Below are 25,409 nucleotides of genomic sequence, written 5' to 3'. Positions count from 1 at the left end.
ATATATATATATATATATATCAATAATTACTTTAAATGTAAATGGATTAAATGCTCCAACCAAAAGACACAGATGGTTGAAATGATACAAAAAGAAGACCCATTTAAATGCTGTCTACAAGAAACCCACTACAGACCTCAAGACACATAGAGACTGAAAATGAGATGATGAAAAATATGCTCCATGTAAATGGGAAGCAAAAGAAAGCTGGATTAGCAATAATTATATCAGACAAAATAGACCTTAAAATAAAGAAGATTACAAGAGATAAGGAAGGACACTGCATAATGATCAAGGGATCAACCCAAGAGGAAGACATAACAATTGTTAATATCTGCCACCAAACATAAGAGCACCTCAATACATAAGACAAACACTAACAGACATAAAAGGAGAAATTGACAGTAACACAATAATACTAGGAGACTTTAACACCCCACTCACACCAATGGACACAACATCAAAACAGAAAATTAATAAGGAAACACAAGTCTTAAATGATACATTAGATGAGATGGATCTCATTGATATCTTCAGGACATTGCATCCAAATGCAGAATACACCTTCTTCTCAAGTGCACATGGAATAGTCTCCAGGATAGACCACAACTTGGGTCACAAATCGAACCTCAGTAAATTTAAGAAAATTGAAGTCATGTCAAGCATCTTGTCAGACCATAACACTATGAGACTAGATATCAATTGCAAGAAAAAAAAAACTGTAAGAAACACAAACACATTGAGATTAAACAACACGTTTCTAAATAGCCAACAGGTTCCTGAAGAAATCAAAAGGGAAATAAAAGAAAAATTCTAGAAACAAATGACAATGAAAACATGACAACTAAAAACCTATGGGATGCAGCAAAAGCAGTTCTAAGAGGGAAGTTTGTAGCAATACAATCCTACCTCAAGAAACAAGAAAAACGTCCAGTAGACAACTTAACTTTACATCTAAAACAACTGGAAAAAGAAAAATAAACAACAAAAAAAATTAGTGGGAGGAAAGAAATCACGAAGATCCAAGCAGAAATAAATGAAAAGAAATCAAAAAAGCAATAGTAAAGGTTAATAAAACTAAAAGCTGGTCCTTTGAGAAAATAAAGAAAATTGACAAGCCATTAGCCAGACTCATCAAGAAAAAAAGAATCAAATCAACAAAATTGGAAATGAAAAAGGAGAGGTTACAACAGACAATGCAGAAATACAAAGGATTATAAGAGTCTATTATGAACAACTATATGGCAATAAAATGGATAGCCTGGAAGAAATGGACAGATTCTTAGAAAAGTTTAATCTTCCAAGACTGAACCAGGAAGAAATAGAAATTGTGAACAACTCAAATACAAGCACTGAAATTGAAGCAGTGATCAAAAATCTCCCAGAAGACAAAAGCCCAGGACCAGATGGCTTCACAGGAGAATTCCATCAAACATTTGGAGAAGAGCTAATGCCTCAGTTCAGTCACTCAGTTGTGTCCGACTCTTTGTGACCCCATGGACTGCAGCATGCCAGGCCTCCCTGTCCATCACCAAGTCCAGGAGTTTACTCAAAATCATGGCAATTGAGTCAGTGATGCCATCTAACCATTTCATCCTCTGTCGTCCCCTTCTCTTCCCACCCTCAATCTTTCCTAGCATCAGGGTGTTTTCCAGTGAGTTAGTTCTTTGCATCAGGTGGCCAAAGTATTGGCGCTTCAGCCTCAGCATCAGTCCTTCCAATGAATATTCAGGACTGATTTCCTTTGGATTGACTGGTTTGATCTTCTCGCAGTCCAAGGGACTCTCAAGAGTCTCCTCCAACACCACAGTTCAAAAGCATCAATTCTTTGGCACTCAGCTTTCTTTATAGTCCAACTCTCACATCCATACAAGACTATTGGAAAATGATAGCCTTGACTAGATGGATTTTTGTGGACAACATAATGTCTCTGCTTTTTAATATGCTGGCTAGGCGGGTCATAACTCTCCTTTTAAGGAGCAAGCGTCTTTTAATTTCATGTCTGCAATCACCATCTGCAGTGATTCTGGAGCCCGAAGAATAAAGTCTGTCACTGTCTCCATTGTATCCCCATCTATTTGCCATGAAGTGATGGGCCCAAATGCCATGATCTTAGTTTTTTGAATGTTGAGTTTTAAGCCAACTTTTTCACGCTCTTCTTTCACTTTCATCAAAAGGCTCTTTAGTTCTCCTTCACTTTCTGCCATAAGGGTGGTATCATTTGCATATCTGAGGTTATTGATATTTCTCCTGGCAATCTTGATTCCAGCTTGTGCTTCATCCAGCTCAGCATTTCTCATCATGTACTCTGCATACAAGTTAAATAATCAGGGTGACAATATACAGCCTTGATGTACTCCTTTTCCTATTTGGAACCAATCTGTTGTTCCATGTCCAGTTCTAACTGTTGATTCCTGACCTGCATACAGATTTCTCAAGAGGCAGGTCAGGTGGTCTGGTATTCCCATCCCTTTCAGAATTTTCTACAATTTATTGTGATCCACATGGTCAAATGCTTTGGCATAGTCAATAAAGCAGAAAAAGATGTTTTTCTGGAACTTTCTTGCCTTTTCAATGATCCAGCAGATGTTGGTAATTTGATCTTTTGTTCCTCTACCTTTTCCAAAACCAATACAATATTGTAAAGTAAAAAAATAATAATAGTAAAATAAAACCAGCTTGAACATCTGGAAGTTCACGGTTCATGTATTGCTGAAGCCTGGCTTAGAAAATTTTAAGCATTACTTTACTAGCGTGTGAGATGAGTGCAATTGTGTAGTAGTTTGAGGATTCTTTGGTATTGCCTTTCTTTGGGATGGGAATTAAAACTGACCTACTGACCTTTTCTAGTCCTGCGGCCACTGCTGAGTTTTCCAAATTTGCTGATATATTGAGTGCAGCACTTTCACAGCATCATCTTTTAGGATCTGAAATAGCTCAACTGGTATTCCATTACCTTCTCTAGCTTTGTTCGTAGTGATGCTTTCTTTTTTTAAAAAATATAAATTTATTTAATTGGAGGCTAATTACTTTGCAATATTGTATTGGTTTTGCCATACATCAACATGAATCTGCCACAGGTATACACGTGTTCCCCATCCTGAACCCACTTCCTACCTCCCTCCCCGTACCATCCCTATGGGGCGTCTCAGTGCACCAGCCCCAAGCATCCAGTATCATGCTTCAAACACATTCCAGGATGTCTGGCTCTAGGTGAGTGATCACACCATCATGATTATCTTGGTCATTAAGATCTTTTTTGTACAATTTACTGTATAATTTTTGTACACTTTATACTTTTTTGTACACTTTACTGTATACTTCTGTGTATTCTTGCCACCTCTTCTTAATATCTTCTGCTTCTGTTAGGTCCATACCATTTCTGTCCTTTATCAAGCCCATTTTGCATGAAATATTCCCTTAGTATCTCTAATTTTCTTGAAGAGATCTCTTTCTTGAAGAGATGCTTACTCCTTGGAAGGAAAGTTATGGCCAACCTGGATAGCATATTAAAAAGCTGAGATATTACTTTGCCAAAAAGGTCCATCTAGTCAAGGCTATGGTTTTTCCAGTGGTCATGTATGGATGTGAGAGTTGGACTGTGAAGAAAACTGAGCGCTGAAGCATTGATACTTTCGAACTGTGGTGTTGGAGAAGACTCTTGAGAGTCCCTTGGACTGCATGGACATCCAACCACTCCATTCTAAGGGAGATCAGCCCTGGGTGTTCCTTGGAAGGACTGATGCTAAAGTTGAAACTCCAGTACTTTGGCCACTTCATGCGAAGAGTTGACTCATTGGAAAACACCCTGATGCTGGGAAGGATTGGGGGCAGGAGGAGAAGGGGACGACAGAGGATGAGATGGCTGGATGGCATCACTGACTCAATGGACATGAGTTTGGGTGGACTCCAGGAGTTGGTGATGGACAGGGAGGCCTGGTGTGCTGCAATTCATGGGGTCACAAAGAGTTGGACATGACTGAGTGACTGAACTGAACTGAACTGAACTGAACATCATACTTAGTGGTAAAAAACTTGAAACTTCTGCTATGGGTCAGGAACAAGGCAAGGATGCTCCCTCTCACTACTGATTTTGTACATCATACTGAAAATCTTCTGTGCTTAGTCACATAGTCGTGTCTGACTCCTTGAGACCCCATGGACTGTGGCCAGCCAGGCTCCCCTGTCCATGGGATTTCCCAGGCAAGAATACTGTAGTGGGTTGCCATTTCCTACTCCAGGGGATCTTCCTGCAGGATATAGATTAATATACAAAAGTCTGTCACTTTACTGTATACTGGAAATGAACAAGTGGAATTTGAAATTAAGATAATATTACCATTTATCTGATCACCCTAAAAATTAAATACTTAGGTATAAACTTAACAAAGTATGTACTAGATCTATATGAAAAAAACTGTAAAACTGTGATAAAAGAAATCAAAGAAGAGCTAATAAATGAAGTGACATTCCATATTCGTCGATAGTGATTTTTCTCTCCTTTAAGGGTTCATTTTGCTATCTTTTCTTAGTAGCCACTGCACATAGATTCTGATAGTCCTCTGCTTTTTAGTACTTCCCCCACATACAAACAGATCAAATATCACCCAGTAAAGCTTGCGTGTGCTACTGCAATCTCATATTTAACTTAATCAGTCCTCAAGTCCCTTGAATCTCCTGTGCTGTGCTGAGTCGTGTCTGACTCTTTGCAACCCCATAGACTTCAGTGCTCCAGGCTCTTCTGTACATGGGATTCTCCAGGCAAGAATATTGGAGTGGGTTGCCATGCCCTCCTCCAGGAGATCTTCCCAACCCAGGAATTGAACCCAGGTCTCCCACATTGCAGGCAGATTCTTTACCATTTGTGCCACCAGGGAAGCCCCTTGACTCTCCCACCATTATTTGAATTCCAGCATATCAACAATAACATTAAGTATGAATATTTTAAATAATGGTAAGAGAGTCAGGTTTTACCATTAGTTCTTTTTAAAATTATTTTATTTTAATTGGAGGATCAATTACTTTACAATATTGTGGTAGTTTTTGCCATACATTAACATGAATCAGCTGCAGGTGGACATGTGTCCCCCCCCCCCCCCACCCCCCCCCCCCCCCCCCCCCCCCCCATCCCTCTGGGTTGTTCCAGAGCACTAGCTTTGATTGCCCTGCTTTATGCATCAAATTGCACGGGCCATCAATTTTACATATGGTAATATACATGTTTCAATGCTATTCCCTCAAATCATCCCATCCCACAGAGTCCAAAAGTCTCTTCTTTACATCTGTTTCTCTTTTGTGGCCTTGCATATAGGATCGTTGTTACCATCTTTCTAAAGTCCACATATATGCATTAATATGTAATATTGGTGTTTTTCTTTCTGACTTACTTTGCTCTGTATAATAGGCTCCAATTTCATCCACCTCATTAGAACTGATTCAAATGCATTCTTTTCAATAGCTGAGTAATATTCCATTGTGTATATGTACCACATCTTTCTTAACCATTTGTCTGCTGATGGAAATCTAGGTTTCTTCCATGTTCTGGCTACTGTAAACAGTGCTGCAATGAACATTGGGGTACATATGTCTCTTTCAATTCTGGTTTCTTCAGTGTGTATGCCCAGCAGTGGGATTGCTGGGTAGTATGGCAGTTCAATTTCCAGTTTTTTAAGGAATCTCCACACTGTTCTCCATAGTGGCTGTACCAGTTTGCATTCCCACCATCAGTGTAAGAGGATTCCCTTATTTCCCACACCCTCTCCAGCATTTATTGTTTGTGGGCTTTTTGATGGCAGCCATTCTGACCGGTGTGAGATGATACCTCATTGTGGTTTTGATTTGCATTTCTCTAATAATGAGTGATGTAGAGCATCTTTTCATGTGTCTATTAGCCATCTGTGTGTCTTCTTTGGAGAAATGTCTGTTTAGTTCTTTGGCCACTTTTTGATTGGATTGTTAATTTTTCATGTATTGAGCTGCATGAGCTGCTTGTGTATTTTGGAGATTAAGTCTTTGTCAGTTGTTTCATTTGCTATTATTTTCTCCCATTTTGAAGGCTGTCTTTTCACCTTGCTTATTATTTCTTTCATTGTGCAAAATGTTTTAAGTTTAATTAAGACCCATTTGCTTATTTTGTTTTAATTTCCATTACTCTGGGATGTGGGTCATAGAGGATCTTACTGTGATTTATGTCAGAGGATGTTACCATTACCTTTAAATATGTAATGATATTATATAATTATAAAATTATACTAGTTTTAAATAATAATTGTAAACTTGACTCTTCTATCATTATTTAAAATATCCATATCTACCATTTTTATCTGTATATCTTGCATCTTTTTCCCATCTTTATTGCCTTGTTTGGTTTCATGTATATAGTTTTAGCATGGCACTTTAATCTGTTTAAGAGTTTTAATGGTATATTTTAAAATTATTTACTAGTGATTTCTCTAGAACTCACAATGTGAACATCAACTTATCAAAATATATTTAAAATGTATATGAAATTCCAGCAAAATAGTGAAACTTGCATAGAATATAACTCTATTTGCTGTCATTTTTATGTTGTCAATTGTTGTTTAGTCACTTGGTCATGTCCAACTCTCTGAGACCCCATGGACTGGAGCTGCCAGGTTCCTCTGTCCATGGGATTTCCCAGGCAAGAATATTGGAGTGAATAGCCATTTCCTCCTCCAGGGGATCTTCCTGGTCCACTGATCTCACTCCAGCTTGGCTGGTGGATTCTTTACTGCTGAGCAAACAGGGAAGCCCATTATTATCATGCATATATAATTATACATGTTAGAAAGCCAACAATACCTTGCTATAATTATTACTTTACATAATTTCTTTATATAAGTCTGAATAAGCTTTAAGAAGAAAGAGAAGAAGTATGCTTATAGAGTTTGTTATACTAACCCTCTTATTTGGGACTTCTCAAGTGGTGCTGGTGGTAAAGAACCTGCCTGCTAATGCAGGAGACATAAGAGACACAGGTTCTATCCCTGGGTGAGAAAGGTCCCCTGGAGGAGAACATGGAAACCCATTTATATATGTTATTGATCCTTTAAAACAATTGTATACATATTGTTTTGGGCAATTTTTAAATAATGTAAGAGAAGACAGTGGGATAGGTAGGCAGTTATACCATCTTGAATAACTACCTATATACTTACATTTACTGTTTTCTTTTTGTATATTTGTGCAGATTTGAATAAATGACTGCATTATTCACTTGCATTAAGCCTGAAAAATTCCGCTTAATATTTCTTTAAGCTAGGTCTACTGGCAAAAGTTCTCTCAGTTTTTGTTTATCTGAGATGCTTCTATTTTGTCTTTATTTTAGAAATGCAATTTTGCTTGATATAATGTTCTTAGTTGACAGTTTTTTTTTCCCTAGTACTTTAAATATATCATGCCACTGCCTTTGGTCTCTATTGTTTCTGATGAGATGCCAGCTGTAAAACTTATTAGGTTCCCTGTACATGACAACTCATTTTTTATTTTGTCGCTTTTATGGTTCTCTCTTTGCCTTTAGTTTTCAGAAGTTTGACAGTGGTATATTTTCATTCTTCTTGATTATTTTTTATCTGTATTCAAATCTCTATTACTCTATCAAGCTAACTGATTCTTCCATCTGCTTATATCTGCTGTTGAGCCCCTCTAGTGAACTTTTGATTTTAGTTTTTCAACTGAAGTGTTTCTATTTGTTTCTTTTTAATCTTTTCTGAGTCTTTATTTATATTTTCTATTGAGACTTTGTTCTCATATTTTACTTCTTTAAACACGGTTTCCTGTAATTTTTGGAACATATTTGTGACAGTTGACATTTGTCTTTGTCTACAATGTCTAGGCTTCCTTGGGGTAAATTTCTGTTAACTTCTTCCCCATGTCCCTATGTAAGGTTATACTTTTCTATTTCATTTTCATGCTTCATATTTTTTTGTTGAATACTAGATATTTTAGATAACATATGGTAGCAACATGGATAATAATACCTCCTACCTCCTGTTAGAGGAGTGTTGTTGCTATTGCTTGATTAGTCATTTTTTTATTTTTAATTAATTTATTTTTTATTTTACTTTACAATACTGTATTGGTTTTGCCATACATTGACATGAATCCGCCACAGGTGTACATGAGTTCCCAATCCTGAACCCCCCTCCCACCTCTTTCCCCATATCATCTCTCTGGGTCATCCCAGTGCACCAGCCCCAAGCATCCTGTATCCTGTATTGAACCTAGACTGGCGATTCATTTCTTACACGATAGTATACATGTTTCAATGTCATTCTCCCAAATCATCCCACCCTCTCCCTCTCTCACAGAGTCCAAAAGTCTGTTCTATACATCTGTGTCTCTTTTGCTGTCTTGCATGCAGGGTTATCATTACCATCTTTCTAAATTCCATTTTTATGTGTTAGTGTACTATATTGGTATTTTTATTTCTGGCTTACTTCACTCTATATAATCAGCTCCAGTTTCATCCACCTCATTAGAACTGATTCAAATGTATTCTTTTTAATGGCTGAGTAATACTCCATTGTGTATATGTACCACAGCTTTCTTATCCATTCGTCTGCTGATGGATATCTAGGTTGCTTCCATGTCTTGGCTATTATAAACAGTGCTGCGATGAACATTGGGGTACACATGTCTCTTTCAATTCTGGTTTCTTCGGTGTGTATGCCCAGAAGTGGGATTGCTGGGTCATAAGGCAGTTCAATTTCCAGTTTTTTAAGGAATCTCCACACTGTTCTGCATAGTGGCTGTACTAGTTTGCATTCCCACCAACAGGGTAAGAGGGCTCCCTTTTCTCCACATCCTCTCCAGCATTTATTGCTTGTAGACTTTTGGATCACAGCCATTCTGACTGGTGTGAAATGGTATGCTTTGACTGAAGTAATTATGTGAAGTCTATTTTCCTCACAGGGTGGTGACTCTGATACTCTTGTTCAAAACTTTTTTCTTATGTTTACCTGCTAGCTTGGCTACCCAGGTGTCACTCCTGTCTTCAGTTCAGTTCAGTCATTTAGTTTTCTCTGACTCTTTGCAACCCCATGGACTGCAGCAGGACAGGCTTCCCTGTCCATCACCAACTTGCAGAGCATGCTCAAACTCATGTCCATTGAGCCAATGATGCCATCCAACCAACTCATCTTTGTCCCCTCTCCTGCCTTCAAATTTTCCCAGCATCAGGGTCTTTTCTAATGCGTTAGTTTTTTACATTAGGTGGCCAAAGTTTTGGAGCATCAGATTCAACATCAGTCCTTCCAATGAGTATTCAGGACTGATTTCTTTTCGGATTGACTGGTTTGATCTCCTTGCAGTCCAAGGAACTCTCAAGAGTCTTCTCCAATACCACAGCTCAAAAGCATCAGTTCTTCAGCATTCAGCTTCCTTTATGGTCCAACTCTCACATCCACACATGACTACAAGAAAAACCAGAGCTTTGACTAGATGGGGCTTTGTAGGCAAATATCCCTGCTTTTTAATATGCTGTCTAGGTTGGTCATAACTTTTCTTCCAAGGAGTAAGCGTCTTTTCATTTCATGGCTGCAGTCACCATCTGCAGTGATTTTGGAGCCCCAAAAATAAAGTCTGACACTGTTTCCATTGTTTCCGCATCTATTTCCCGTGAAGTGATGGGACCAGATGCCACGATCTTAGTTTTCTTAATGTTGAGCTTTAAGCAAACTTTTTCACTCTCCTCTTTCACTTTCATCAAGAGGCTCTTTGGTTCTTTTTTGCTTTCTGCCATAAGGGTGGTATCATCTGCATACCTGAGGTTATTGATATTTCTCCCAGGAATCTTGATTCCAGCTTGTGCTTCTTCCAGCCCAGCATTTCTCATGATTTACTCTGTATACAAGTTAAATAAGCAGGGTGAAAATATACAGCCTTGACATACTCCTTTCCCCATTTGGAACCAGGGTGTTGTTCGATGTCCAGTTCTAACTGTTACTTCTTGATCTGCATACAGATTTCTCATTAGGCAGGTCAGGTGTTCTGGTATTCTCATCTCTTTAAGAATTTTCCACAGTTTGTTGTGATCCACACAGTCAAAGGCTTTGGCGTAGTCAATAAAGCAGAGGTAGATGTTTTTCTGGAACTCTCTGACTTTTCTGATGATCCAACAGATGTTGAAAGTTTGATCTCTGGTTCCTCTGCCTTTTCTAAAGCCAGGTTGAACATCTAGAAGTTCACAGTTCATTTACTGCTGAAGCCTAGCTTGGATAATTTTGAGCATTATTTTGATAGCATGTGAGGTGACAGTATGCAACTGACAAGCTGTAATTGATATGTTTTATCTTATAAAAATATTAGCTTTTTCACTTATTATGTTTATAGGCATTCACTGCTTGAGTCAAGGTTAGGCTTGTTAAGTGATTAAAGGCAATTTTCTTACAGCAGCATGTACTTATTTTATTCTAGAATAATGAAATGCATAAAGTTTTTGTTGTCGTTGTTGCTTGTAACCTGTAAAATTGAGTTATTTTGTTGATGTAAAATAGCAATAAATCACTTAAGGACCATGCTAGCTCCTGAAAATGCCATATGCTTGTTTCTTAAATGTGTCAAAGCACCTGATAGACTTGTTCAGAGCTGAAGGGGCAAGTGATTGACTGGTCTTGGATAACACGTGCCTTTCTAGGACCATAGCTGAATGTGCTGGGATGCAGCCATGGAGAAAGGCAGCATAAGCAGATGGAAAAAAAAAATATTTTATTTAAAGGCAAAATACCCAATTGACTTTCTGGCATGGCTAATTTCTACTATCACTTATTAGCTTATATATGATCCCCTAACCTTATTATTATTATTTTTTTTCCTTAAGGGGCTGATTTGGATTGACTTGTTGAGAATGGTGTCTATTATCTATTAAGTCATGAGAAAGAGATTTCTGTGGTTACATGTAAACTTGTGATAGGTCTGCAGAGGAAGAGGTGAAGAGGGTAGTGAAGAAGTCTGCCACAGTCTGGTCTATGTGAAGGCCACACCAGCTTCATTGTACACCTTGAAGACTTTCTTGATGGTTTTAACATAGGCAGCTGTTCTCAGGTCCAATCCCAGGTTACACTTCATGGCCTTGTCCATAATTTGCCTGGCAGAGTGCTCCATGGTGTAGCTAAGCCAGAGTGCACAATGTCTTTGTCAGATATCCAGTCTTGGAACTCTGCTGTAGGTACAATGGGAATAGTTCCACCATATTTTCCAAATTTCCTTTCCAAACTCTCTTGAAGAGACATGAGCAAGTGGTAGTTAGAATCCCTTTCATATTTGAAGTTCAAATGGCCATAGCTGACATGATTTAGATTCTTTAGCTACTCAAAGTAAGATACTGTCACTACTCCAGCATTCAAGTAGAGATCTAGAATAACCATGATGTTTCTCTCTAGGAAAATTTTGTCAGCTTCTGGAGTTGTTTGTCCATTGGCACCTTCAGCAATGATCTTGGCTTTGACTCTTGGTGCATTGGACTTGGACAGCTGCGTCTCGCTGGCAGCAGGGATGTCACAGTCATACTCCAAGATTCTCCTTTCATAGATCTTTGCTTTGGGGAAGCCCAAGATTGTCTCATGTTGCAATTTGAAGTCTTCTGGTTCCTTTGGGTCAATACCATCTGGATTCCATACGCTGCCATCAGACTCACCAACAGCAAAACATTTAGCACCAAAACGATGTAAATATCTCATAGAGTACAGGCCCACATTACCAAATCCCTGAACGACAAATATTTTATCTACAAATCCTGGTGTCATTCCTTAAATACTCATGTAAGAAGATTCATTGATGAAGTTTTCAATTCCATGGAAAACTCCCTGACCAGTAGCGGAGATCCATCTGTGGATTCCATGCTGACTAATGGGCTTACTGGTAACACAGGCATGGGCATTAACACCAGAGTGCCCTATAGTGCTACCATGTGTGTCAGCGATCCAGGACATCTCCAGCTGGCCTGTGCTCATGTCTGGGGCAGGCACATCAATGCCAGGACCAATAAAGCCCTTCTTTGCCAGCTCCATGGTGAACCTCCTTGTGATCTTTTCCAATTCATTATCAGTATAGTTCTTGGGATTGACCTAAACATCAGCTTTGGCAACCCTAAATGGCATATCAACCACTGAACACTTATATGTTATCAGATAAGCCAGAGCTTTAACTTCATCTACACTCACATCAGTGCTATAATGGATACCTTGCTTGCAGGGCATGAGGTGCTGGCTGTGCTGGGCCCAGTAGCCCTCAGTGACTTCCCAGGAGCTGTCGTCATGCCGGATGGGGAAGGACAGGCTCATGATATGATCACAGGGCTTGGTGATGCGCAGGATGTCATGCACTGGGTTCCACTTCTGCTCCTCGGTCTCCTGGGTCTTGAGGTCCTCCACCAGCTTGTCCTCCACGATGCTGGCACTACGGTCGAAGAAGCCCTCCACCATAATGAAGAAGCTGAGGTCATCCTCGCAGTTGGCGGCCGCCTTGCTGTAGTGTCACCGAGTGGATGGCACAAGCCCTGGCTGCAGGGCTGCGATGGCTGCAGCACACTGCCCGATGGGCCGGCCCAACAGCGCGGTGGAGTCAGTAGCCACAGAATCCGGGGCAGCAGGCTCGACACGGGTCAGCAGCAGCACTTCACCAGGCGCCGGTACATGGCAACAGGAGGGAGATGCTCTCTCATGGAGAAGAGGCACTCTCACAGTCTCAGAGAGGGACGGAGGCAGGGAGGGCCTGGCACGGGCTGCCCTTTTAAGCCACAAGTTCCTACCTTGAATATTGAGTTTTAAGCCAGCTTTTTCTTCTCTTTCACCATCATTAACAGACTCTTTAGTTCCTCTTCCCTGTCTGCCATTAGAGTGATGTCATTTGCATATCTGAGGTTGTTATTTTTCCTCGATTCCAGCTTAAGATTCATGCAGCCTGGCACTGTCTCACATTTTTCTTTGTATATATCAGTGTAATCATCACTATGATCAAGATATAGAATACTCCTACTAACTCCAAAACTTTCCTCTTACTCCTGTGTTTTCAATCTGCCTGTCTCTACTCTTAACCACAAGCAAGAACTGATGCAGTTTCTAACATCCCAATATTTTGAAACTAATTTCTTTATGTACACATAGCAGCAATGAGAATCAATTTTTAAAATTCCTTAATAAAACTGTCTCTAACATTTTAAATTAAATAAGAGAATCTAAAAATCTGGCTGTAAATTTAAAAGTTTAAGAAAATGTATATACTTCATTGTTCTTGATTATGAATAATATTCTAAAAGTATTACAATAACATAAATTATAAAATAATGTCAGGAAAAATACTAAACTATAATACCACATTTTACTTTTTTTGGTCTAAGGCTTGGATCCACATTCAAGTTTAAAGGTTCATGGGAAAGCCAAGTCTTTTACTGAAGTTGATATTTCCAGTACCTAATACAGTACAGCACAGCAAATGTTCAAAAATTGCTTGCTTACTGATGTAGGTAACTAGATCCAATTTTATGCTGAAACTGAGTAGCTTCTAGACCTGTTCCAATTAACAAGGTAAATAACTGTTGAAGACTCAAACACCATTTTAAAAATGCTATACAGGTAAGCAAATCTTCCATAATTTTAGAGTTTTAACCAAAGAATATTAAGAAAAACTAAGATACTGATAACATGGAATAGTGGCTTTTTAGCCTACCATTTTCCAAAAAATAAATCATTCTTAAGTTGTTTAGTACTTTGATTTCTGCTTTTGTTGCTTGTGGTTTCAGTATCACTCAAAACAAAAAAATCATTGCCAAGATGAATATTGAGAGGCTTCTTTTCCTGTTTTATTATAGGAATGTTTTTATTACTGAGTCTATGTTTAAGTCTTAGATCCATTTCAGATTAATTTTTTTGAATGGTGTTAGATAAGAATCGAGTTTAATTTTTCTGCATGTATTTATCTCATTTTCACACCATTATTGGAGAAGAAAATGGCAATCTACTCCAGTATTATTGCCTGAAAAATCCCATGGACAGAGGAATCTGGTGGGCTTAGTCCATGGGGTCACAAAGAGTCAGACACAACTGAGAAATTAAGGACAGGGCAGTTATTTTAAAACTCTCACTCTGATAATTCCAGCCTCCCTGGCATGTAGTTCTGATGCTTGCTCTGTTCAAAGCATATATATATAGTTTTACTTTTTGTGTAATTTTTTTCTTGACAGCCAGACATGATGTACCAAGTAAGAGGAACTACTAATAGTACTTTATTAATGGGATTCTAAGTTTTAGGAGAAAAGAAAGAAGTCTATAGTCTTATGATTAGGTCTCAGTCTTCTAGTGAGCTTACGCCTCTAGACTGTGAACTTCACAAATTTCTGTTTTGTTTTGTTTTGTTTTCTGTTCCCTTAGGTTGGACAGAATGGCTAGAGTGGACTGGAGTTGGGTATTTTCCTTCCTTCAGTATACTCTGATAATATCCCAGTAGGCTATATTCCCCTTACCTGGTTTCCCCAGAAGGCTTGCCTTTTTATGAAGAAGGACCTCTGGGGTATTGTAAAAAGGGTCTTTTTCTCTTCCCACTGCCAGAAGCATAAGTTGATTTTCTCTAATAATCATTATGAAAACTTGGCCTCACGTCTGGATATAAATGGAGAAAGAAATGGCAAGCCACTCCAGTATTTTTTCCTGGATAATCTCCATGGACAGATGAGCTTGGCAGACTACAGGCCATGGGGTCACAGAGTTGGACACAACTTAGCTACTGAACATGCACACTAGATGTAAAACTTACAAAATATGGGGGCTATCCTATGAGAGGATCAGTCTGCATTTTTTACTGTTACAATTGACCATGTTGAGCCTACGGTAATTCATCAATTTAAGATTTCCTACCCTGGAATAGTTTGGAGGCAGTTTCTGCCCCTGAGGGTCTGTTCTGATAAACAGTGGCTCTTCCAGGATCTGCCTTTCTCTCCAACTTTGGGGGTGTCAGTTTGCTCTGTGTCTCCTCCTCTTTTATAGATCCAGGAAGAGTTGACTTTTCAGTTTGTAAGGATGGAGTGGCAACTGCCAAGCTCTTTACATGAGAAATCAGAAATTATCAGTTTGAACCTATAGTGAGAGCAGAAGAACCCTAAGGGAAAAACTCTAAGAGCATAGCTCTCTTTCTAGAAGTACTAGTTTTACAAAAAATGTTCTCTCTCTGTTTATCATGAAAATGAACCTCAGAGATCAAATTATCTTAGTGTACAACACTACTTTTTTTAACTTTTTCATTTTTTGAGCTTCTTTTATTCTAGTTTTCAAGACTTACTTCAGTTCAGTTCAGTCGCTCAGTCATGTCTGAATCTTTGCAACCCCATGAACTGCAGCACACCAGGCCTCCCTGTCCATCACCAACTCCTGGAGTCTACTCAAACTCATGTTCATTGAGTCGGTCATGACATCCAACCATCTCATCTTCTGCCATCCCCTTCTTCTCCTGCCTTCAATCTTTCCTAGCATCAGTATTTTTTCAAATGAATCAGCTCTTCGCATCAAGTGGCCAAAGTCCTGGAGTTTCAGCTTCAGTATCAGTCCTTCCAATGAACACTCAGAACTGATCTCCTTTAGGATGGACTGGTTGGATCTCCTTGCAGTCCAAGGGACTCTCAAGAGTCTTCAACACTACAGTTCAAAATCATCAATTCTTCAGCGATCAGCTTTCTTTATAATCCAACTCTCACATTGATACATGACCACTGGAAAACCCATAGCTTGACAAGATGGACCTTTCTTGGCAAAAGAATGTCTCTGCTTTTTAATATGCTGTCAATGTTGGTCACAATTTTCCTTCCAAGGACTAAGCATCATTTAATTTCATGGCTGAAGTCACCATCTGCACTGATTTTGGAGCCCCTCAAAATAAAGTCAGCCACTGTTTCCACTGTTTCCCCATTTATTTCCTATGAAGTGATGGGACTGGATGCCATGATCTTAGTTTTCTGAATGTTGAGCTTTAAGCCAACAATTTCACTCTTCTCTTTCACTTCCATCAAGAGGCTCTTTGGTTCTTCTTCAGTTTCTGCCATAGAGGTGGTGTCATCTGCATACCTGAGGTTATTGATTTTTCTCCCGACAATCTTGATTCCAGCTTGTGCTTCATCCAGCCCAGCATTTCTCATGATGTACTCTGCATATAAGTTAAATAAGCAGGGTAACAATATACAGCCTTGACGTACTCCTTTCCAGATTTGGAACCAGTCTGTTGTTCCATGTCCAGTTGTAAGTGTTGCTTCCTGACTTTCATACAGATTTCTTAAGAGGCAGATCAGGTGGTCTGGTATTCCCATCTCTTTAAGAATTTTTCACAGTTTGTGGTGATCTTCACAGTCAAAGGCTTTAGCATAGTCAATAAAGCAGAAGTAGATTTTTTCTGGAACTCTATTGCTTTTTCAATGATCCAGCAGATGTTGGCAATTTGATTTCTGGTTCCTCTGTTTTTTTCTAAATCCAGCTTAAACATCTGGAAGTTCATAGTTCATGTATTGCTGAAGCTTGGCTTGGAGATTTTTGAGCATTACTTTGCTAGCGTGTGAGATGAGTACAATTGTGCAGTAGTTTGAGTATTCTTTGGCATTGCTTTTCTTTGGGATTGGGATGAAAACTGACCTTTTCCAGTCCTGTGGCCACTGCTGAGTTTTTCAAATTTCCTGGCATATTGAGTGCAGCACTTTCACAGCATCATCTTTCAGGATTTGAAACAGCTCAACTGGAATGCCATCACCTCCACTAGCTTTGTTCATAGTGATGTTTCCTAATGCCCACTTGACCTCGCATTCCAGGATGCCTGGCTCTAGGTGAGTGATCACACCATCGTGATTATTTGGGTCATGAAGATCTTTTCTGTACAGTTATTCTGTGTATTCTTGCCACCTCTTTTAATATCTTCTGCTTCTGTTAGGTCCATACCATTTCTGTCCTTTATTGAGCCCATGTTTTCATGAAATGTTCCCTTGGTATCTTATTTTCTTGAAGAGACCTCTAGTCTTTCCCATTCTTTGTTTTCCTTTTTTTTTTTTTTTTTTTTGCATTGATCACTGAGGAAGGCTTTCTTATCTCTCCTTGCTATTCTTTGGAACTCTGCATTCAGATGCTTATATCTTTCCTTTTCTCCTTTGCTTTTCACTTCTCTTGTTTTCAAAGCTATTTGTAAGGCCTATTCAGACAGCCAGTTTGGTTTTTTATATTTCTTTTTTTTGGGTATGATCTCGATCCCTGTCTCCTGTACAGTGTCATGAACCTCTGTCCATAGTTTATCAGACACTCTATCAGATCTAATCCCTTAAATCTATTTCTCATTTCCACTGTATAATCATAAGGGATTTGATGTAGGTCATACCTGAATGGTCTAGTGGATTTCCCCACTTTCTTCAATTTAAGTCTGAATTTGACAATAAGGAGTTCATGATTTGAGCCACTGTCGGCTCCTGGTCTTGTGTTTGCTGACTGTATAGAGCTTCTCTGTCTTTGGCTGCAAAAAATATAATCAATCTGATTTCAGTGTTGGCCATGTGGTGATGTCCATGTGTAAAGTCTTCTCTTGTGTTGTTAGAAGAGGGTGTTTGCTCTGATCAGTGCGTTCTCTTAGCAAAATGATGTTAACTTTTGCACTGCTTCATTCTGTACTCCAAGGCCAAATTTACCTGTTACTCCAGGTGTTTCTTGATTTCCTACGTTTACATTCCAGTCCCGTATCATGAAAAGGACCTCTTTTTTGGGTGTTAGTTCTAAAAGATCTTGTAGGTCTTCATAGAACCATTCAACTTCAGCTTCTCCAACATTTCTGGTCGGGGCATAGACTTGGATTGCTGTGATACTGAATGGTTTGCCTTGGAAATGAACAGAGATCATTCTGTCTTTTTGGAGACTGCATCCAAATACTGCTTTTCAGGCTCTTTTTTTGACTGTGATGGCTACTCCATTTCTTCTAAGGGATTCTTTCCCACAGTAGTAGATATTATGGTCATCTGAGTTCAATTCACTCATTCCAGTCCATTTTACTTTGCAGATTCCTAAAATATTGACTTTCACTCTTGCTATCTCCTGTTTGACCACTTCCAATTTGCCTTAATTCATGGACCTAACATTCCAGGTTCTTATGCAATATTGCTCTTTATAGCAACAGGCCTTGCTTCTATCACTAGTCACATCCACAACTGGGTGTTATTTTTGCTTTGGCTCTGTCTCTTCATTTTTTCTGGAGTTATTTCTCCACTAATCTCCAGTAGCATACTGTGCACCTACCGACCTGGGGAGTTCATCTTTCAGTGTCCTATCTTTTTGCCTTTTCATACTGTCCATGAGGTTCTCAAGGCAAGAATATTGGTAAGAATACTTAGCTTTCAGCTAACCTTTACTCTACTTGCAATTTAGAAGATTCTTTAACTTTATTTTATTTTTGTATATGAAAAACAAAAGTGGAAATATAAGTTGATGTTTTCCTATACTCTAAGTAAAAGAATATCTTTAAAAAATTCATATTGGAGTATAGTTGATTTACAATGTTGTGTTAGCTTCTGGATATAGCAAAGTGATTCAGTTACACATGTATCTATTCTTTATCAAATTCGTTTCCCATTTAGGTTATTGCAGAATATTGAACAGAGTTCCTTGTGCTATACAGTAGGCCTTTGTTGGTTATCTATTTTAAACAAAACAGTGTTTGCATATCAATCTCAGAGTTTGACATTATTTACCTCTATTATCAATCCTGATGCATTTTTTGAACACTTAAATAAACCTCCTACTCTAGTCTCAGGAAGCTCTCTTGGTCATTGATGAATATTTTCAAGGCACATTAAGATTGTCTATATTTGAAACAATTCCTGGGCATACAGTGTGGTTCTGGAGAAATATGATGTTGGACTATTAGACACTGACCATTATTAAGCAACAGTTAATGAGAAGTTTACTACATGTGAGGCATTGTTCTCTGTGCTTTATTATGATAATTTGTTTCTGACACATACCCTATGCTCAGTTTTCAAATGGGGTATTTGAGGCTGAACAATTTATTAAGGTTCTAAATGGTGAATTGAAATCTAACTACTGAGATTCCAAACATAGATTATTTTTACTGTATCCCTTTCCCTTCCTATAATTATAAGCCCATGGCGCCAAATTTCTGTGTCTTTTTCCTCATTTCTATATGTGTTCTAACACAAAATAGCTAGGAACCAAAACAAGAGTGTCTAGTTATTATAATCTCATTATTTAACTTAAATTGCACTCATCTCAAACTCTAGCAAAGTAATGCTCAAAATTTTCCAAGCTAGGCTTCAACATTACATGAACTGAGAACTTCTATCTGCTGGATCATAGAAAAAGCAAGAAAATTCCAGAAAAACACTTACTACTGCTTCATTGACTACACTAAAACTTTTGACTGTGTGGATCACAGCAAATTGTGGAAAATTCTTAAAGAGATAGGAATACCAGAACACCTTACCTACTTCCTGATAAATGTGTATGCAGGTCAAGAAGCAATAGTTAGAACTGGACATGGAACAATGGATTGGTTTAAATTAGGAAAAGAATACGACAAGGCTGTATATTGTCACCTTGCTTATTTAATTTATATGCAGAGTACATCATGTGAAATGCCAGATTGGGTGAAGCACAAACTGAAATCAAAATTGCAGGAAGAAATATAAATAACCTCAGATATGCAGATGACACCCCTTATGGCAGAAAGCTAAGAGGAAATAAAGAGCCTCTTGATGAAAGTGAAAGAGGAGAGTGAAAAAGCTGGCTTAAAAGTCAACACTCAAAAAACTAAGATTATGGCATCCAGTTCCATCACTTCATGGCAAATAGATATGGAAACAATGGAAACAGCGAAAGACTTTATTTGGGGGCCTTCAAAATCACTGAAGATGGTGACTGCAGCCATGAAATTAAAATACTTGCTCCTTGGAAGAAAACCTATGACCAACATAGACAACACATTAAAAAGCAGAGATTATCACTTTACTGACAAAGGTCCATCTAGTCAAAGCTATGATTTTTTCAGTAGTAGTGTATGGATGTGAGAGTTGGACTATAAAGAAAGCTGAGCACTGAAGAATTGATGCTTTTGAGCTGTAGTGTTAACGAAGACTCTTGAGAGTCCCTCGGACTGCAAGGAGCTCAAATGAGTCAATCCTAAAGGAAATCAGTCCTGAATATTCATTGGAAGGACTGATGCTGAAGCTGAAGCTCTAATACTTTGGTCACCTTATGCAAGAGCTGACTCATTGGAAAGACCCTGATGCTGGGAGAGACTGAAACCAGGAGGAGAAGGGGAAAACAGAGGATGAGATGGTTGGACAGCATCACTGACTCAATGGACATGAGTCTGAGCAAGCTCCAGGAGTTGGTGATGGACAGGGAATTCTGGTGTTCTGCAGTCCATATGGTCACAAAGAGTCAGAGATTACTGAGCAACTGAACTGAACTGAACCTAAATTTTGCTGCCACCCAACCTGAAGATTGTGTTTTTCATGAAAACAAGAAAATGATAGCTATCATTTATGGTAAGTGTTCACACATTGGGACATTTTGCCCCATCAGTCAATTAACAGCATTAATAGTTATATTTAGTGAGAATCCCCTATGATACACTTAGTATTAATCAATCACTAATCTCATAATAACCTTCCATGGTAAAGATTTTTCCTGCCATTTTATAGTTGAGGCAGCAAAAGTTATATATATATAGTTAATGTCAAACAGCTAGTTAAGTAAAAAAGCCAGTATTCAAACACACATCACTTTCACCTCAAAATTCCTGTTCTTTTCCCACTACATCATCCTGATGACACTACTAATCACCCAAAACACTGATAATTTCATTCCTCTGAATGATCTTTCTCCAACTCTACTTTCCCCATCAATGACAACTTTGTTTATTAAATGGCCATTCATTTATTATAATTTTCTTCACTTGTCAACTGTAATTAATTTATACCTCTTTCTACATCTTTTAAAACCACCGTCTTTCCAGATAAAATGGAGCAAGAGTTCCACCACTCTACCCTATACCATAACAGCTTACACCACACCACTATAAGTGAGTATCTATAATAATTGTAACCCCATAAGAAGATAAAATTGATGTATCTTTTCTGTATGATTGTACAATGACTAAGTAGACATATCAGAATTCTGAGGCATGGAAAAGCAAATTAAAAGTATTGATCATCTAGATTTTTGCTGTCTGAAAACTGTATGCAAATGTGTAGAGTTAAGAGAAATGAGTTGTTTTACATACACAGTTGCACATTAACTAGAAAAGTAAGTATAGATGAAACAGTCTAAGTTTACTTGGTATCAGAGGTAAGCTTCTGCATAGACAGCATGTGTATATGCAACTATTTGGCTAACCACTCTCCTTTCATACTTTCCTCCTTATTTAGTTAAGAATGAGTTAATTACAACTTCTTGTTTGGCAAATAGTTTTCCCAAACCATTTAGCACTATAGTACTGTTACTTAGGAAAGCCACAGTACCAGGTATTCAATGGCTTTAAAGTATCAATACAAGATATTCTCTCTTCTTTCCCATCTGACTTTACCCCTTAAATGAAATCCAACCATATACCTATTAGAAACCACTGTAGGTATGTGATTACCAATTTCTTTACTTCCTAAATTTTAGACTTGTCATAGGACAAGGAGATTAAAAAATAAAATGTGTATTTATTTCTTCTTCTTACAAAATGCCTTAATACATGCTCTTATCTCCATTATTACCAAAAAACGGAAGCAAGTTTTAACATAATATAAAGACGAAGACACGCTATGGAATGCCGAAATGCTCCATGGTGCTTTAATGGTCTTTTTAAATCACACTCAACCATTTATAGTTAAATTTAACACTTGCTGTCATTAAGAAAAATGTGCAGCTCTTTCCTCCATGTGAGAATCACAGTAGCCAGTGAATGGTTATTGACCTGCGATAGCGAGAAGGATAAAATGCAGGAAATGAAATTTGGGTTAGCCTCTTTTTATTGGGCTTTACTTTAAAATTTCCCAAAGCAGAGGTCACATCGTTGCAAAACAGAGGTCATATAATTTCCCTGATAGCATCAATCAAGTATAAAACAAATGACTTTTAGGTGATCTTATTTGGCCAACTGCAGCGATGAGCCTGATTGTTCCTTCTGCATCTGGAAACAAAGCACTGTCTGAGGGCAGAGGTGATACTACTCATTCTCAGCTCCTCTCTGGTATTTCTCCCAAACTCCCAAAGCACACTGACATTTATGTGAGAATTCCTGTCAGCCCAGGCACTTATCTATCTGCACATTATGTGACAATTGGCTCCTGGGGACTCAAGCTGTTCACATATGGAAGTGTGCAAACCCCCTTTTCCCTAGGCAGCCCTCGCTTTCTCAACATTATTGCAATCTCATCACTCTTGCTTGATATTTCGTCACAAATAGCTACTCATGATCTAAATTTACTCAGCCCTCTAACTGCAATCACTCATTCCTTCTTTTCACCTCATCACTAGGTTTCTGGCAAAAAAGTGGTAGAATAAGGTTATAATACTCACTAGGGTATTACTTGAGCCTAAGCCTTACCCTTTTCAGTGATGCTTATAATTTTAAATAGGATTCTCAGATAAATATTTGAAGTCTAAATGTTATGCCATGTTGCCAACTATGTTGAAGAAACATTTTCATTTGTTTACAGGGAGTAAGATTTATTGTGAATTAGTATACAGAGATAATAATTTACTTGTACAAGAAACATGGAATGGCAAATTCTTACTATTAACAAAATCATTCAAGCTAACAAATTATTTAGATTAGAATCTTCTTTGGAAATCTTCTTCATTTAGAATTGGCCAGGGTTTACTGGTGCTAATAAATGAAGAATTATACTGGTACTCAAGGTTGCATGAACACAGAAGTCTATAATGTACTATGTTGAAATGTCTAGCTATCATGAATAAAGAAGGATTACCATTCAGATATTTTCTTCCATTGGTTTCCAGGTTGAATCCATGACTATATATTCTTTTTTTTCCCACTTAATTTTCATAATCCTTCTTATTTCCCAAAGAACAAGCTGAGTCAGCCTTTACATGAAATGAAATTGTTCTAACAAGAATAAATAACTGTTGTCTATTGTGCAATGATATTATTATGAGAAAACTGTAACTTTCCATTACTGAAATGCCAAACTACAGACGCAAAATATTATTAGGTAAAATATTATTTGAGCAAAATATTATTTTCATTTTTTTTCTACAAAATGAGAATTATGTTCATCAACTGCTGCTACTGCTAAGTCACTTCAGTCGTGTCCGACTCTGTGTGACCCCATAGATGGCAGCCCACCAGGTTCTCCCATCCCTGGGATTCTCCAGGCAAGAACACTGGAATGGGTTGCCATTTCCTTCTCCAATGCATGAAAGTGGAAAGTGAAAGTGAAGTTGCTCAGTCGTGTCTGACTCTTAGTGACCCCATGGACTGCAGCCTACCAGGCTCCTCCGTCCATGGGATTTTCCAGGCAAGAGTACTGGAGTGGGGTGCCATTGCCTTCTCTGATGTTCATCAACACTGTGGTATTATTAATTCCAAGAGAATGGAAGATTCATAATTGAATTCTTGCCATGCACCATAATGCCAATGTAAGATCAAGATTTATAAGTAAAAAAAGAGAAAAAAGTCTAATAAATGAAAGCTTAGTTTTTCACAAAAATATTGCCTTGTCTTTTTTATTCAATCATTCTAAGAATAATCTAAGCACAGCCAATTTTTACTGTGCAACCGATGAATTGAAGAATAACATGTAAAATATATAGCTTTCTTCTATAGAATCAAAGTCAACAATCAATCAATGAATGTGGGACATTTTTTATTTTGTTCTTGTTTTTTTATTTTCTTTGTTAACTTTTGGGCCATTTAAGATCCTCAAAGTGTTTTAAAAACTATAGAAAAATATATCTGGCACTCATTTTGCAGGCAAGCTAGATCCAGGTAGCTATTGCAAATTATTTGCATGAGAAGATATTTTAAAATAGTGAATGCACATGCCACATCTGATTAAGTAGCACCCAAGGAATAAATTCTCATGATCTAGATTATATTGGTGTGTCACAGGACAAATATATCAACTTGAAAGGGCAAACTTTTGTGGGCATAGTCTTATAAAAATTTGATCTCTGGCTTTCCTAAAACCAAGGGTTAGATAAAACTAGGGGTATTTTGTTTGATACTAACAGAAAAAAAAAGTTAAGTTTGAATGAGTTAATCTTTATAAAAAGTAATAGATTTTTAGTTTATATTAAATGATATTAATTTTTTTTTCTCCAATTTGACATTGAAGAAGTTATGGTAATAGAAAGCAGTCATGGTACTAGAAAGTGTTAGAGTTTATAGTACAGAATTATCAAGAGTGCTTGTTTGAACAAAGATTGCTTATCCTTACCTCAAATGTTTATAAGTCTGGGTTGGGGCCTGAGAATTTGTGTTTCTAACACAGTTCCAAGGTGATATCATGCCATCTTCCCAGGGGCCACATTTGAAGAACCACTAGAGTAGCACAAGGAATTAACCAGAAGTAAAGAACTCTGGGTCCTAATATAGCCCAGTCACTGAGCAGATGTGCCTCCTTAGGCAAGTTATTTACCCTCTCTACATATTTTCAGAAAACTAGTGAACAACTATTGATTTTTTATTTTTGAACTTATTAGTTCAAAATTCTTAATATTCACTTATTAATTTGACAAATATTTGAATAACTTCAATGATATAAACAGTGAAACTAGGGGGATTTTGTAGTATATAAAATAAATCCCTTTCCTCATGGTAGTCACATATTTGTGGGAGGACAAAAAGGAACAATTTTTAAAAATATGCAATATAATGTCAAATGATGATAACACTATTAGAGGAAAAATAGAGGCAATTTGGGGGACTAGAGAGTGATATTGAGGGAGGTGAAGTGTTAAATTTGAAAACCTAATTTGATCATAAAACCATCTTTTTGTTAGATAGGCATTTCGATTTTCATGCTGTTGCTGAGGAAACCTCAGCTCAGAAAAGAAATCTTCCTAGTGTTACACAGCCAGCTGGTTAGTAGAATTAAGAACTGAATTAATATTTGACTCCAAATGTTACTCTCTTAACTAACATACCATCTCCTAAATAAACAAAGCATCTAGGCACAGTGATTGTCACTGAGGAATGATGCAATGAATGTAGTTATTAGTATCATTGCTTCCATAACTGAATTTATTTATCACATAGCAATTTTGCTTCAAAGATGGAGAAACAAGGTCTCAGAAAGATCAAATGATTTGCCTAAATTCATCAAGTTAGCAAGCAATGAATCTGGCATAAGAATTCTAGCATGTTTGATGACAAAATGCATCCTTTTTCTACTATGATGATCTACC

General features: G+C 37.8%; 1 pseudogene; it reads right to left on the bottom strand.

Moving 5' to 3' along the window:
- Positions 1–10,986: 10,986 nt before the first annotated feature.
- On the bottom strand, positions 10,987–12,655 carry LOC120882654 (annotated as a pseudogene).
- Positions 12,656–25,409: the final 12,754 nt, after the last annotated feature.

Source organism: Oryx dammah, unplaced genomic scaffold (assembly GCF_014754425.2).
Source record: "Oryx dammah isolate SB20612 unplaced genomic scaffold, SCBI_Odam_1.1 HiC_scaffold_23, whole genome shotgun sequence".
Taxonomy (NCBI): Eukaryota; Metazoa; Chordata; class Mammalia; order Artiodactyla; family Bovidae; genus Oryx; species Oryx dammah.
This window is presented reverse-complemented; position numbering and strand designations above follow the sequence as displayed.